The sequence below is a fragment of the Heliangelus exortis genome, chromosome Z, assembly GCF_036169615.1.
Source record: "Heliangelus exortis chromosome Z, bHelExo1.hap1, whole genome shotgun sequence".
Taxonomy (NCBI): domain Eukaryota; kingdom Metazoa; phylum Chordata; class Aves; order Apodiformes; family Trochilidae; genus Heliangelus; species Heliangelus exortis.
The window spans coordinates 17,807,351-17,823,731 of record NC_092454.1 but is presented as its reverse complement, the minus strand read 5'-3'; the positions used below and the strand labels follow the sequence as shown (position 1 = coordinate 17,823,731).

At 37.8% G+C, this 16,381-nt stretch overlaps 2 long non-coding RNA genes across 3 annotated transcripts; one reads left to right on the top strand and one right to left on the bottom strand.

Moving 5' to 3' along the window:
* Positions 1–18: 18 nt before the first annotated feature.
* Positions 19–13,239, bottom strand: LOC139789905 (uncharacterized). Of its 2 annotated transcripts, XR_011723289.1 has the most exons (3): positions 7,538–13,239; positions 3,509–7,354; positions 19–829 (listed from the first exon to the last, which is right to left on the bottom strand). It is a non-coding gene; the product is annotated as an uncharacterized lncRNA (long non-coding RNA). The 2 variants fall into 2 exon arrangements; XR_011723288.1 differs by lacking the exon at positions 19–829 and having other exon boundaries at positions 1,129–7,354.
* Positions 13,084–14,728, top strand: LOC139789907 (uncharacterized). The gene is made up of 2 exons (XR_011723291.1): positions 13,084–13,475; positions 14,433–14,728. It is a non-coding gene; the product is annotated as an uncharacterized lncRNA (long non-coding RNA).
* The last annotated feature ends 1,653 nt before the right edge of the window (positions 14,729–16,381 follow it).

Below are 16,381 nucleotides of genomic sequence, written 5' to 3'. Positions count from 1 at the left end.
AGAATCTTGAATCTTGACTTAGATTCTGATATGACAGGATATACTGGCCATACTCAAAATGCCTTTTTGTATTAATTACACCAGATCAAAGAGTCAGAATGGTCCAGTACTTTGGGATAAAACGTGACCAATTTGAAGACAGCGTTTAATGACTAAATAGCATTTTCTTCTTTGAGTACATGTTGAAACAGCCCCTTAAGTAGGTACTTCATTCTTTTTTTTTCTGCTGCTTGAGGTCCTGTTTCTGAGAAAAGGCGAAGCCATAAGAACTTGTGGCAAATAAAATATTTATGGGTACCTATACCATTACCGATTCATGTATTTGCAAGAAATCTTTTAAACATATTGACCAAATGAAAATGCTAGTAATTAGATCCGGTCTCTCTAAACATTCCCATTATTGTTTCATATGAAGACATTTTTCTTAACTTACTCAAAAAAAGCTGCTATTGCTGGCATGGTATGGTTACTCTTTTCTTCTCCAGCAGTAACTGCCTTTCAGTGATGGGTGAAGAATGACTTTTATATGTACAGTCTGTAAAACTGTTTGGGATCTGCCATGATGCAAGGTGCTCTGTGTACAACAAGGTTATTAACTTACTGTATTTCAGCAGGTTATTCCATTCTGCATCGTGTCACTCCATTGAAAAATCCTTGCCAAAAATAAAAGCCTGTGCAATGTAATCAGTTGAGAAAACAGACTCCTTCAAGAAACCATGTAGCATGGAGATAGCATGGAAGTTCCCAGGAGTTCAGGCTGGCATCACTACAGTATGTAGTGACATCCGTGTCCTCAGTGTGCATTAGGTGTAAAAGACTGAATTTTGTACTGTACAGTGAGAGAAAGGATAAGACCTGAATTAGATTGTGAAGAATGCTTAATATATCAACTTTTGAATTAGTACCTCTTCAGAACTACAGGAAACTATAATCAATATTGTATTAGTTTATGCAGATGGATGTAATTTGGCAAATTCTGAAACAGAATGTTAAGATTTTTGGCAGCCCTAATAAAAAACATCTGAGCCTTCTTAAATGGAAAGCTTCTATTCAATTACTCATTACTTTAAGAGATAAAATAAAAGCATTTGTTATTTCCCTTTATTTTCAAAGTCAGTGCCTACTACCTTTTGGATTTTTTTTTGTCTTATCTTAGTTCTTCGCAATGCTATACATTGTATCATGGACGTGGAGTTTTTGTAAAATTTATGGAAGACTGTTGATGCTAAAGAACGAATGCAATGAATGTCAAACTTAGGATCTGAATTCTGACTTATGACTGTGACTCCTGAAATCAAATTCTTCTCACTTTCATCAACTTCTGGTTTCCTAGATGTATTCCAGAACAGCTTATTTTGAAGAAGGAAACTAGACCCAGAACAAGGTTAATGAATTTCCAAGTAAAAAAAAAAAAAAAAAAGTAAAAATCAACACTTTATTACTTGTTTTGCAAATCTGTACACAAACAAACAAGTACTACAAGTGATTAATTTATTGTATTCCCAAGGCCTCATAAATTTACAGGCATTCTATGACAATAAAATAAGAAGTTTTGTTTTGAAGGTTGTAGCTAATATTCCAGCTAACAAACCTTCCTCTCCTTAAGGCTGAATAGTGGATTTGTTCCAAGGTCTAAGCAAGAGGCAGCACACTGCTGTACTGTCACCAGCAAATACAAGGGCTGGGCTTGCAGTTTTAGGAACCACTTTCTGTTCTGGCCACCTTGATGATGTGGGGAAGCACATGAGAGCTGACATTGAACAAAGGTAGCTCTTTACTTTCCTAATTTCAGCCTGGTCCTGAAAGCAGTTTTTCCTTAGTCCTACTTAAAACCATCCAAAAATTGGATGGTCAAAACTAGACTAGGCTGAAATAACTTTTCATAGGCTGCTTTTTGAGGAAACAAACTAGCTACTAAACACACCATAGCCATAACCTGGCTGGAATTCCCTGCAGCTGGGAACTCCTTATCAGCAGCTCAGCACATGCATTGGAATGGGTTTGCTACTTGGGTTGAAGTTCTTAATTTTGTCATATGTTAAGGGCAGGCTGCACTCTCTTCACATCTCTTATTTGAATGCATAATAGTGCAGTGTTAATACAGAAGTAAAAACCTATGTTAAAGTAACATTGTATAAGTTAAATTAAAAACTAAGTTTTCTGAATTGAGAAACAGAGGCAGTTATACCAGAATATTTTTACCACACTTTGGTTAAAATCTCATAGGGTATTATTCTCAGCCCCCTGTGGCTGTGAGCACAATGGGTGGACTGAGCATTCACTCTGCATATGCTGCTTGGCTTTAAGTCAGACTTTTTAACAGTATCTCAGTGGCATTTTCCCCAGGCCAACTCCCTTTGTTGTGTTTAGTGGGTTTTTTTTGAGGAAAAAAAAAATGTATGTCACTGAAGAACCACATGAGAAACAGTCTTAAAACTGAGACATATCCTTCATCTCAATGGAAATGCCCCTAGTGTTTCATCTTAATGAAAATGTTGTAGGGCTGCACTGAAATGTAGTTTCTTATAAGCAAATGTAAGCTAGACCAGAAAAAATAAACTCCTACCCTAGAGTGAAGTATATTAAACTTCACTACTTCACTTTGTTAGAAATGACAGAGGAAGGAGAAGATCAGCAGGTATAAAGCAAAAAGGAAGAAGGTGAGGCTGTTTCAAAAGGAAGGAGAAAGGATCCTCTGCAGGGCAGAGGATGCTGAACAGGTCCATGCCCAGTGCCTTGTATGGAGGGAAACAAGGTGATTGAGAGATCTTTGCATTCAAGACCAGTAAAAGAAGACCCATGTATCACACATTATTTTCCAAAAAGTTCGTTTAAACTAATGAATCCACCATAAGCTTTCACAGATTGCACTGACTATAATCTTCCTGGTACTACTACTTAGCAAAAATGCTGTAAAGAATTAATAATTATTTTACCTTTAAATGAAATTAATCTGCTAGTAATTAACACTTATTAAATATAATTGACTAGCATACATGGTGCATAATGGTAGTAATAAAAATAAATAAATTCCATATATTTGTATTTATAGAGAGCAGTTCAGACTTTGAATGCACTCTTGGCTTAAGGCTTGATTACTCCACAGTACTTCTTGTGAAGTTTTAATCTTCCATTAGTGGTCAGAAGTTTATTTTTTCTTTATGATTACATGATTTTTATGGGTCAAGCAAGTGGCCCTAGGAAAAATGCTGGGATAGAAGGAGGGGAGAAACGCTTTGAATGTTGATGAGGAATTAATTCAGAGTTTAGCTCTTCCAGGCTTTTAACAATGTTTTCTTTCTGGAAAGACATTAGAGTTATTTAATTCATTTGACCTCTATGGAACTGAGGACAATGCTTTTATTCTTTTTCTTTACTATGCTTTCTGTTTTATCTTCTTTATCTTGTATATTTAGAGGTCATTATTACTTACTGATGTGATGTTTAAACTCTTCTGCAATTACTGGCTTTTTAACTTTCACACATTTAGCTTACTAATGTTACTTACATCAGATTGTCTAAATATTTTGAGAACTCTTCAGGGATTGATAGATGGTAATTAATATCAACTGTTGATATTCTTTATTCTGCTGCCTGAGATCCCAAGATCTTTAATCTAGATTACAGGGATGAGAGAAAGAGAGGAATTCGAGTAATTTGGACCAGGATTTAGAATATAAATGTCTTTAAGGTTGTTCTCAGCAGTATTGTTTTAGTCTTTTGCTGTGACAGGGACCATCTGAGGACTTTTTAGATTTGGATCCATGTTTGCATTCCTTGGAAATGAGCCTCACACACAGATATAAACACAAAAATGTACACATAAATGTTCAGGTGGGATTGGGACCACCTCTACATGCGTATTTGTAAAATTAATCTGGTATCAGAGCAAGATTAATAGTGGAATAATCATAGAAAAAATAGATGGTCAGAAAATCAGAACTAGGAAAACTCTGAGACAAAAATCTAAGCACTATTGCTAGACCCTGTTCCCTCTTCTGTTAGATAGTCTGGCACATAAAGCCATGACATTACTTTCATAGAATTTTATGGATGAAGCAAAATGTCTTTTAGAAAACACTGAAATTTAAAATGGTAAAAGATGCTGTGTGTCTCTAATGAGACACAAAATGATCCTGAATCTGTGCTCAGCAGTATAAAGGAATTTACCAGGTCCACTGCACTTACTCATGCATACAAGCTTCAGTGGGACAGAAAGAGTTCCAAACAATTGCAGGTCTTACCTTGGCAGCAGACTGAATTTCCTAGAAAGAAATGTGTGCAGCACCTAACAAAGATGACAAGAGAGAGAGCAAGCTCCTTTTGACCGCAAAAGTGTGGGAGGACAGTCAGACTCACCTGGTAGTGACTAGGGGACAGTTATTAAATATTGACAAAATGACAGCTAGGTATGTATGATCTGGAAATACTTAATCAAGAGAGAATTAAGAGATTCCTACAGAATCTGGGGAACATCAGGTGTAATTACTCTTTCCTCTTTAATCATCTTTGCATTTCTTCCCTTTTTTTAATTTTTATTTTCTATTTTAGCTTCTTCATGTTTCACCTTTTGAGTACTTCTAAACTATTTTATCACTCAGTGTTTGCAGATGACAGGATCAAATTCAAACCAGGATATGAATCTCATGGATCATATTTGAATTACTGCTGAGGTCCATCCTGCAACAGAGTGGAAGGGCTGGAGCAAAGTGTGATATGGAGAGCATTTTTTTTCCACTAAGGCAGACCTCACCAAGTCTAAATCCCACCAGGATTTAGGGGTTCTACATTCCTCTGAAAACCAAAATATATATTCTCTTAGCCCAAAGCTTTCTACCATCCCCTCATCTTTCACTCTTCATCTTCCTGCCTTCCAACTCGCCAGCTCATAACCTCATTTTATCTCCCGTCTGTCTGCTGCTGTTCTGCCTCCCAAGCCCACTGCATGCCTCTGCTCCCATCTCTTTGGTCTACGGCACTTGCTGGCAGGAAGGCTTGGACCTTGGGACATGCCAGGTAGCTTGTAGGTGGCAACAGCTCTAAAAAAAAAAAGAATTTTTGTGTGGTTGGGATTGACACATTGTAATAAAGTATTTGATAATCTGGCATTTGGTAACTGAAGAACAGGAGAATGGTTAAACAGGGAAGGTTTGAGGGACTGCTAAGAAAGTAAGATTATTGCTTGGACTGTATGGGATTCATAGAATAAAAGAATGATAGAACAGTTCAGGTTGGAAGGGACGGACCCTAAAGATCATCTAGTTCCAACCTCCCTGCCATGGGCAGGTACATCTTCCACCAGACCAGGTTACCCATTCTATCTATTCAGCCCGTTCTTGAACACTTCTAAGCAGGGGACATCCACAACTTCTCTGGGTAGTCTGATCCAGTAACTCATTTCCCTCACAGTACAGAATTTCTCCCTAATATCTAACCTAAATCTACCATCTTTGAATTTGAAACCATTCCCCTTCATCCTACCACTACATGCTCTCATAAAAAGTCCTTCCCCAGCTTTCCCTTCAGGTACTCAGTAGCTGCAATAAGGTCTCTCTCTTCTCCAGGCTGAATAAATCCAACTCTACAAGACTGTCTTCATAGGACAGGTGCTCCAGCCCTCTGATCATCTTCATGGCCCTCCTCTGCATTTGCTCCAACAACCTCATGTTCTTCTTATGCTGGGGACTCCAGAACTGGACATAGTACTCTAGAGGGGGGTCTCACAAGAGGAGAGTAGAGAGGGTAAGTGCTGGCCTTGTCAGCATGTGTATTTATGCTTGTTTAATCTCACTTCATTCCAGGTAGCAGACCAGGATACTTTAATCAGGAATGTATTCATTGTTAGCTGCCTCTTGAAACATAAGGGAAAATAATTCTGGGGTGTTATTCAGCTGACTCCCATCTCCCCCTGCAATATGCTGCTCTTTTAATAGACAATAGTCAGTTAAAATAGCCTAGGGCAAATATGCTCCTAATTTAAGTCCCTCAGTTAAACTGGGTGAATTAGATTTATTCAGATTATGTCCCACAAACCTGAACTCTACATGCATAAAAATGAGGAGGAGTGAGAGGAAAAAGTGTACACCTCTAGGCAAGAAAGTGAGGCAGATAAACCCTATGTGGTACTTTTATTCAGCCAGTAGCATAGTGCATGTTATTGCATGAGCTGGCACCATGAACTTGCATGTTGCAACATATGGTAACCAGAGAATCCACAGTGCTTGCCCAGAGCTACAGACAAAAAAAACGTGCTGGTCTTTGTTTCTTACATCCCCAGAGACTCAGTCAGCAAGAAGCACATATTGAGAGGTCTGAAAGAAACCCACAAAATGAGGTCAAATAGTGGAACCAGGTCTCCTATTCTCTGAGGGAGGTACACAACTAATGACATTTTTTGCAACTGAACAGTTTGCAACCTAATGGGTTCAGGAAAATCTGAGTAGAAAGAGTCCTGAACACTGGTCTGGTTCCAGCTGTGGATCAGCATTTTATGGTCCAAACCCTACACCTGGATAGAAAGCAAAAATCTAGACTGTGCCTTATCTGTAGAAAAACATGAACCTGATGGGCTTTCTTCTGTCTCAGCACTGATTGCAAAAATTTAATACTGCTGACCATGTGAAACTGCAGTCAGAACAGCAAGCATGCAGAAATATTTTGGCATGCAGACTATTAAGAAACAATAATGTAGTTCTGATCTGAATAATATATATAGATCACTGTTAACCCCAGTCAGGAAAATTATGTTAGGCTGCTATAAATGTAGGGGGTTTTGTGGAAAAAAACCAGTAACAATAACCTCCTATTGTTAGTGACTAAGATTATTCATTTTGTATCCAAGTTCCTAAGAAAAGTGCCCCACTTTTAAAATACCCATTTGATATGCAAAAATCCTCTGTCTCTCTCATTTTCTTCTCCACAGTTAGTTATATTATTTTACTGATTAATCAAAGCTGATTTACAGGCTGATAAGCTCAAGCAGGCAATAAATGTGTGGTTCTGAGCACAGGAATCCATTGAGAACTGAAGTGCAAGAGTCAAAAAAATTAAGTTATTGTGGAAGTCCTCAAAATAAAGATTCATAGGACTGACACTGGAAGAGAGCTTGGGACACTACTTAGTCTGAGCACCTGCTCAGAGAAGAACTACTTCCAATGTCAGGTCAGATGTCATTCAGTGTGTTGATTACTTGAATTTTAAACAGAGATTCCATCTCCCTTCTGGGCAACCAGTTCCAGTGCTTGCCAGATACCATTCTGAAAATATTTTCCTTACCATCCTCAGGGTGTAGTTCCCAGAATAATAACAGGTGTCCAGTTTTCTTGAACTGATTCAGAGGTCCAGTGCTTGCTCCCTAAGTAAATAAAAAAAATTTAAAAATCAAGTAAAATCAAGTCTTGCCTAAGCCTTTCCTGGTAGAGATGAAAAAAATAGGGGTTTTGGTTGGTTGGGGTTTTTTTCCTTTTTTTTTTTTTTTTTTTTTTTTTTTTTCCTTCCCCTGGAAACTAAAAATACATGTTATCCTTTATCCTCTTACCCCTTGAACAAATTGTTCTTGGAAGAGCAGCCTCTTCAGAAACTGGTATATCTGGAACCTAGAGATGCCAGAGCAAAATTAAAATAAATGGCACATAAGGGAGCTACTAGGATTTTTGTTTTCTTTGCATAAATCTGTTGCAGAGCGACCTACAGTTTTGTGTTTTATGCTCAGCATTGTGTACTGGAATTTGGACAACAAACATCAAAAGAGACGTCATTGACATCCATGGTGTGTCGAAATTCTGGAAATATTTACTCAAAACAGCTACACTCCTGGCAGTTCATTCTGTTTCAAGGCTGACAAACTTTTGGTGTCTCACAAACAGCAATGAAAATAAATTATTATTTTAATGGGCCCTGGCTGCAGAGCCCTGATGATGAGACCACTTCATTGTCAGGGTCAGTTTAAACCAATTCCGCCGCTGATCCGTGTTTCCTGAGACTGCTTACAGCAACTACCCTGTTCTTTGCCCACAACTAGAGTGTAGCACTGATGTAATGGCCAATACTGTTGTTACATGCCAACAGTTAAAGGTAAGTGATATTAGAATTACCCAGTTGCACGTTTTACCGATATGTACAATTGCATATTATCAGTACCTACCATTTCTCTGTCATATACTCTTCAATTTTGTCTGTTCCACCACAAGAGTTCTAGACCCCTGGGACTGTTCATTGAAATAGAGCTACTGAGCTTCATGGTCACCCCTTGCTTCAGTGAGGGCTAATGAATTCCCAGCACATCAATGACTGAGGCTTACAAGTTCTGGGAGAGTTTTGCAGCACATGTCAGTGACAAGCACACATCTGTGACTATCCATCCAGATTTCTCACCTACAGAGTGGTGTTATACTTAATTTTTTCTGCAGAATTATATATGCTTTACTTATTGATGTGTCCAAAAGCATCTGAATAATCTGCTTTTCCTTAGAACACCTCTCAGTACCCCACCTTCCATGTATGCTAACAGGCTCTGTTGCTTGTTTGTGTTTTCATGCCCTCTTTCACATTTAAAGATTATGGTGATCAAGTCTGCTTTGGTCTGCATGGCAATGAAATTATATAAACTGATCTTAAAAAGGATAGTTACTAGAATCAGTCTATGTATTTTAATAAAATTTGAAGTTTCCTCTTGAAGTACCAGTGCTGTGAAGTTCCAGGCATATCTATATACAGTTATTTAAAATACTGGTCTTTGAATGTAAGGACATTAATTTTTTTTCTCAGAGCTCCCAAAAGCAATGTGCTATAATTCACCCTAGCCTCCTGAAGAGACCGAAGAGAAGAAGGTTCCACAGCTGGAAGAGGCAAAAAGACAAATCTCTGTTTAGCAACATAAAAAGGCTGAGGTGAAAAGTCTTCCTAGCTTGCATGCATAGCTAAAGTGGTGCTGTAATTTGCATCAAGTGTTACATTTTCCTTATTCATGCTGGGTAAATGAGAATTGTGAAAAGTTAAAACAGGTACACATGTGGTACAAAGGACACTGAAACTGGTCAGTAATTACTGTTACGTAAGTTAGGTATCTCCCTGTGCAGTTCTCACAATCTCTGGGATCCTAAGAGAGTTGACAAACCAGGACTGTCACATACCCAAAAGTAAAAAATGGACAAGACTGTAGAAGTGATTTCTAAAACACAGTTCCTCGTGTACACTATATGCTTTGCCACGTACACTGGACCGTAAAACTAACTCTTTTAACTATCAACTTCTGCTCATCTTGCTGCAGAGGAAAAGCACCAGTACACTGAGGTACAACTTTTTGAAAAAGAAATCAAACAGCTTCTTTCTCTCTTTGTTCAAATCCAAGGGAAAGACCAAAGCTCAGATCTATGATAGGCTTGCAAGCTACAGGCTCCCACTAACCACAACAGTCATAATAATTTATGTGTGGATGAGTGTGTGCATCATTCAATCTTAATAATAAAGAGGCTAAAACTGGACATGACCAGTTTTAAATTGGACTGATGCCTGAACTGTGTGAAACTGAGATGGGAGTTCAGGAGGAGAGGTCTAAAAAGAAGTATTTTCTGTCAGTCCTGAGAAGCATTCCCAAGGTATTTTTACCACAGGAAAAGTAGCAATAGAAGCACTGAAGAAAGAATTATTGTCTTAGGGTGACTGGAGGGAGCTGTGTAGCTTTTAAGCCCCCATTAGGTTTTCTATAGATCACATTAATTTCCCAGGTCTGAGATCTGAGAACTGAGACCAAAGGAAATTCCATATAATTTTCTGCTTCAGAGAGTTTACTTTTACAGGGAAATCTTTATTCCAGATTAGTTGAATAATCCAGAGGCCCTCACTTGCTGGAAGAAGGTGACTTAATATTCTAGACACTTATATTTTTAACTTCAAATACTAGTCCTTTGGTTTAACTAAACACTTGTCAGTTTTTAATTGGATAAACCAATCACAGAACTACCCCTACCTCTGCCCACAATTATGGGGCATGTGTGGGTGTACCAGCACCTTGACCCCAGCTGTATAGGACAGCTGATCATGTGTATGTACAGAAGATGAAATGCAATCAGCTTCATTAACTTGCACCTTCATATCTCTGGTAGCAGCATGCCCATCTTTATGTACAAATTGTTAACTGTTTCTTTTTAATTTAATATTAAGAGAATAATTACATTCTGGTATCAGACACCTGAAGTTCTGAAATCTGAGTTCACTTTTCTGTTCTTAAATTTATGAATTATTAACAAAAGATTTTATCAGTCTGAGTTTCCACTAAATATCATTGTTACATCGGCAATGTTAATTAGTAATTTATTTTGGCATAAACCCCACACTGTTCCTGAAATAAATGATCACACCTTCCTATTGCTTGTTCTCACCTGTACCTTCTCTCTTGAGCTGGTGTTAATGTCTCTGCAGCTGCATGGTGAGCCAGTACACTTTCTCTGCAGTTTTTTTTTGGCTGGAGATAGACCACTTTTTTTTTGATGGCAAGGCTACACTAGCTGAAAGTACTTACTGAATTAGAAATGCTACATGTGTACAAATACTACAGTAATAAAATACCTTTGTTAGCCCTTTAATGTGAGGTCATTAATCATTAGCATCAGGTTGATTCCAGTTTATCTGTTAATTATTTAAAAAGGGGTAATCACTAACTGACTATCTGCAATACTTTAAGGATGTTATGAATTTTGAAAACACTTTTGAATTCTTCAAAAGAGACTATAAATGCTCTTATTGCAGAAAGCTGTGTGAAACTCAAGCCTGCAGATACCATGCTGCATTTATCAAGTGGACATGGTGTGCTTCAGAGTTTACAGATATTTTAACTTCTCACTCTTCAGATATATAGCCTTAAGAGGAACTGACAAGGATATTCTTAGGATTAGTTATAAATTCTGTTCAGGTAGGAAAACCTGAATTTCAGCAGTGGGCCTACCTCTCGCTCTAAAATGGAAGGGCAAAGACATATTTCTACATTTAATCAATATTAACTTTCTGTTTGTAACAGCCCTGCAGAATTTGATTGAGGAACATCATGTCTCTCAAAAAAGGCCCAGTTATACAATTTAAAGAGCCCTATAAAGTTGCTGTACATCAGTAGAGAGTAGGCTTCTTTAAAGCTGTTATCTCCTATGATATTCCTGAACCATTCTGCAGTGTATCTAGACAAAGGCGGGGTGAAAAGGGCTGCTGCTATCTATTTCAGAACAAAGACCAACCAGGAGCAAGTATATCCAGCTCCTGGAAAAAAGACATGACAGTTCCCTGGATGTAGATATATATAGTTATTAAATAAAATTGCATCCATAATTATTAAAAATAAAAAATTTGAGGAGGCCTGGAGAAGTCCAGCTAAGGAAGGGGAGACCAAAGGCCTTGAGGCTGAAATATCCTGCAGAAATACAACTGGGATGGCCCTAAAGTAAGACAAAACAAGACAAAACAAAAACCCAAAAACCCAAAAACCCCAACAAAAAACCAAAACCCCCATCAAAACAAACCAACCAAACAAATAAACCCAAAACACTGAACAAAAAAGTAGCACTGTAATTCTACTCAAATATCAGTTGTACTAGAAAATATTTGTCTTGGCACCTTGAAAATAATTGCCGTAACTGCAGTTTGCCTTAATATCTTTACCAATCATTCCACTACTTCATTTCCATGGTAGGGATATCTGGTAAGTCATCTGAGTTAAGCCATGGAAAACAAGTTAATGTTCCTCCTCATGGAAAGATTATCCTTTTAATAAACAGATTATTATTGTGTTTTGTTTTGTTTCTGCTTATTTTAATTCTAATTATTAAAATTAACATTCCAAACACAGCACTGGAAAAGCAGGAGACTTTTAGGAGTCTTTAGGGTTTGTACTGGACCACCTTCATGTTGTTAACAAATTTGGATTCTGTTCGTGAAACAGTTCATTTGAACCAATTTACTCTAATTCTGAATTGAATTTCTAAGGAAGAGAAACCCAGAAAAATCCATGCTCTCACTGAGTATATATTAGCAAGAGAGGACTGGCAGGGAAAACACTACACATGTGGTTACTTCTACATTTTTTCCACAGTGGCTGCTTCTCAGTACAAGGACTTGTGTGTTCAAAGCCTGCACTCTGTTTAGACATACATGAACATGCATCTGGAATCACTGCTCTCTCCTGTGCTACACTGGTGTCATTATTTTGGTCTCATTTTCAATAGCTGAAATGTACTCCATGTCCTAAATATGAGGAAGAGTACAACCATGACAACTTTCTTCTTTAGAGTTATAAACCACATAGAAGTGATCATTATTCAGTCACGAGCAGCAAATGCCCAGTACCACCTACAAATATTTCATTTTAGCTACCTAGAAGTTAGGTGTCTAATCTAGTTCCAGATGATCCCTCTATAGTCAGTGAAGCTCTGCAGCAGCCTCTAGACAGCAGATACCCAGGTTAAATATCAAAGTCAGGTCAGTGTGAAAGACAGGAACTGCTTTCTAAAGATGTCTCTACATCTTTGTTAACTGCAGGAGAATGGAGAATAGGCAACAAATGAATGTCTATTAAATAACATGTGGACAGCTAAAATTAGGTCAAAATACTCCCATCCTTTCTGACATACGTCAGTTGAGAAGCTTCCCACAGATATCACTGCTACTTTGGCAGCATTGCCTCCTCTCTTCTCTACTGCTTTACTTTGTAGTCTTTTATTTTCCATTTTTAACTTAGTTCTTGTAGTTCCTGCAATGCCTTCAAATTTTCTCTAGGGTTGTCAGTACCACTTAAACTCAAGAGGCCATTACTTACATGCACCAAATAGATCCTGGAATGCAAAGGGTTATCAGTTTCACAATTCTTCCCCTTAGGTATGGACACTCCCACGACACTAAGGGTACTAACCCTCTCAGTTTTACTCAGCAACACAGGTAAATTTTCTGCATTGTTTATGTTGTCTCAGTATGCATGCTGAAGTCTCAGGATTCCCTTTTATGCATCCCTAGCTTTATCATCTTCTTTCAGGACTTGGAAATTTTATTTTCTCCTGAGCTACTCTAAGCTTAACTGAGATCTGACGTTTCTTAAAATCAGTTATCCAGAATCTTTAGAAATCTTTTGGTGTCTCCTAGACATGAGGCTTTTCATTCAATTAATATATTTTACCTTATCTGGCCTTCTAAATAGCGGAACAAGTCCTTTATAGATCAACCAGAACCCTTTTTTTAACACTTATAAGGCTTCCTGGGTCTGCTGATTACTTTCTGTTAAAGGTGTTTTGGAAAAAAAGCAATGCAAGAAGACAACTGAGCAACTCTCCCTCCCCTCCTCTCTTCCCTGTAGATGCAACTGTCACTGAGATACCAGAGACACTTGCTGGGACCTATAACAAAGAAACATCCATTAATCATCTCTATTGGCAATATCTGAATAAAGGAAATAATCACTTAACATAGCTCTACTGCCAAGACAATATCCCAAAATACAGGTACTTGTACAAAAACACCTTAGCATTTTCTGGCATGCATCTAATTTGTAAATATCAGACACTGGTATGGAGAATTTTTCTTTTTCATTGTGTAGTGATGCATAGAGGCAATCTATAGATATTCACTTCTTTCACAAAAACAGTCACTTTTGGACATAGAATACTCATGTAAAGTTGGTAAGACTGAATTACTGTGATAAAGGGAGAATATCATCCTTCCAAAATATCATTTTTTTGCTTACAAAAAACCCCAAACCTATAGGTTCTTTAAAGTCAGTATCTTCCACCAGGATTTCCAGTAGATTCACATCTTCACAACTTTTTTATGTCTGCTCCAATGGTCAAGTTTGTTCTCATGGTATGAAACATGCTGCTATGTATTTGTGTTGCAATAAGGGCTTAGGGTAGTCCTCAGCTCAACACCTTTTCTGACTTTTCTAACCCTGTGGCTTTCTGCTGAGAAAAAAAAATTCCTGGACTCTCCCCACTCCAGAGGAGTATACTATACCATAAAATCTCTAATCTTTAAATAATGGTATTTTGTTTTTCTGTCACCAGGAGACAGTATTCACTAACACCATGATTAGCCCCAAGAGGCCAATTTCTCCAGACCACCCCAACATTCTGTGGAGAAACAGGCTTTGGCCAGGGGCAAGCAAGAGAACTTAATTTGGTTCTTCTGAATCACTCTTTAAAAAATCCTATGGGTTTCCACTGTTTAGAGTCTAGGAAGATTAGCCACAGTAGGCTAAGACAGCTTTTGTGAATACCCTCTGAACTGTTTCGGAAGTTTCTGACAAGTTTCTCCTTCCTTCAAAATGCCGTCCAGTTGATTTCAAAGAAAAATACTCTTTACATCACTTCATGTTGTGTACAGTCACCTCTGACAAATAACCTAGCGCTCTGCTTCGGAAACCTTTCCTATTTAGTTGATACAGTTTTACACCCTCCTTAAAGCAGGCAGTCTGCTAGCACCTGAAGAAACCCTCAAGCCTCTGCAGTTTTGATTGCCTGATGCTCTGGGATCCGGGGGAGGAAATGTGACTGTTCCTGTACTGTATTTACATTGGTCAGCATTCTTGGAGTTCAGCATGGAGAGCAACTGGACAATCTTAGTTCTGAACCCTCAGCCTAACCCAGAGCAGAGCTCTAATTGCTCTATCCTTTTTAAAAATTATTGTATAACTTCTACAAATGGAATGGGTGTTCACTGCATATTTCTGTGGATTTAATAAAAATGAAGTTAAACCTTGGGCTTTTTATTCTCCTTTCAAAGCTAGGAAATAATAACCTTTACAAATTTTAATAAAAGTTTGCTTACATTCCAGTATGAAGCCAGGTTAAAAAAGAATTTTAATTTTATTTCTTTTTAAAATGTAACTTCCCCACATCTCTAAGTGATTAAAATTTATTTCAAGATTCCTGTTGAATGTGGAGTTTAGGGAAAGAAAAAAATACTGCTGCCCTAAGAATCAAAAACGAATAAAACAAAATTTGGGAAATGCAACATTTAAGAGTTCAGTCTCTACTTTAGCTATGTATGTATAAAGTTGGAGTGACCACTGACTGACATGTTCATTCCAGAAACAGATTGCACATTGGCCTGAGAATAAAACGTCAGCTGGTGCCCTCATGTGGATATGTGTGCTGTTATATATAATAGAAAATTAAACCTTTAGCCAAAACGAAGCCATAGAAACTTTAACATCTCACACAGTTTTGCACACAGAATTTGGACAGCTTGTTTAAGACAGGCTCTCAATATTTGTTTGCAGTGTGGGTAATCTCATATTATCTAGTTGCAAGCAGAATTTCCTAGTTGGACGTCAGGACATAGCACAATTCATTCTTAACTGCACAGCCACAATCTATCTTCCTCACAGAACCTACTGATTTCTATTAAAAAGTAGAAGTTATCAAGTGGCTGGCTTTGAAAGCTAATCACACAACTTTTTTCCCGAGTTTAGAACAACTCCAATGAGATATTTCTTGAAATAAAGGCCTTTCTAATATACAGACAAAGCATTTGTCAGCCAGCACAGAGAAGAACTGAACATGCACAGGACATGTAGGCTGGTGGAATTAATTCCTGTTGGATCAACCTCAATGGAAGACATTATCAGTAATGATCTAGCCAGGTTTTTCTGGAAATGTGAAACATGCAGCACTTCCAGTAAGAACACTGATTCAGTTTTATGCATTAACTGTGTTATGATAGATATCTGCAGACTGTTAGCAAGGGTGTTACATGGATGGTGAGGAGGGTAGGTATGGTGACAGGGCATGATGCAAGCCTCAGCCAGCCCCCTGGCTAGGGTCACTGCAGATCTGCTCCTACTGTCTCTGGTACCCATCTCTTTGAAAAGTTTTTAAGTGTTTGGTTTTTTGACTATTACTTAAAAAAGCTAAATGTTAAGTGTAGAATTATTCAGGATGTGTTTTGTCTGTAGTATTTCACTTGGCATTGTCGTTTTCTATCATTTTTAAAACATCTAACACAAGAAGACATGAAAAGCCTGCAAATAAAAAATATTGCCAGATTGAACTGTTTGCTAATTATAATGTGTAAGAATTTGAAACACTTCACAAAATGGACTGCTGAAGAGAATGGAATTCTGCAGGAGTTACTCTGATCTGTGGGTGACTGATAGAAATAAAACCAGCCTCTTTACCCACCAGTTCAGAATTTGGGTTTTGAGGTAGACACTTGCCATAGCAGATTGCAGCTACCTTATCTGTCTTTCCTTTATAATTATTGCAGCTGCTTTGCTCATCTTGAAACTGGAAGTTTTGATGACGTTTTTAGAGTATTTCAGACCAGTATCATTACCAACCCCTGGAGGCATGGACACCACAATTGTGATAGAATATTCTGCAAAAGGTAGTCTAACTTAGGTGTAAATTCA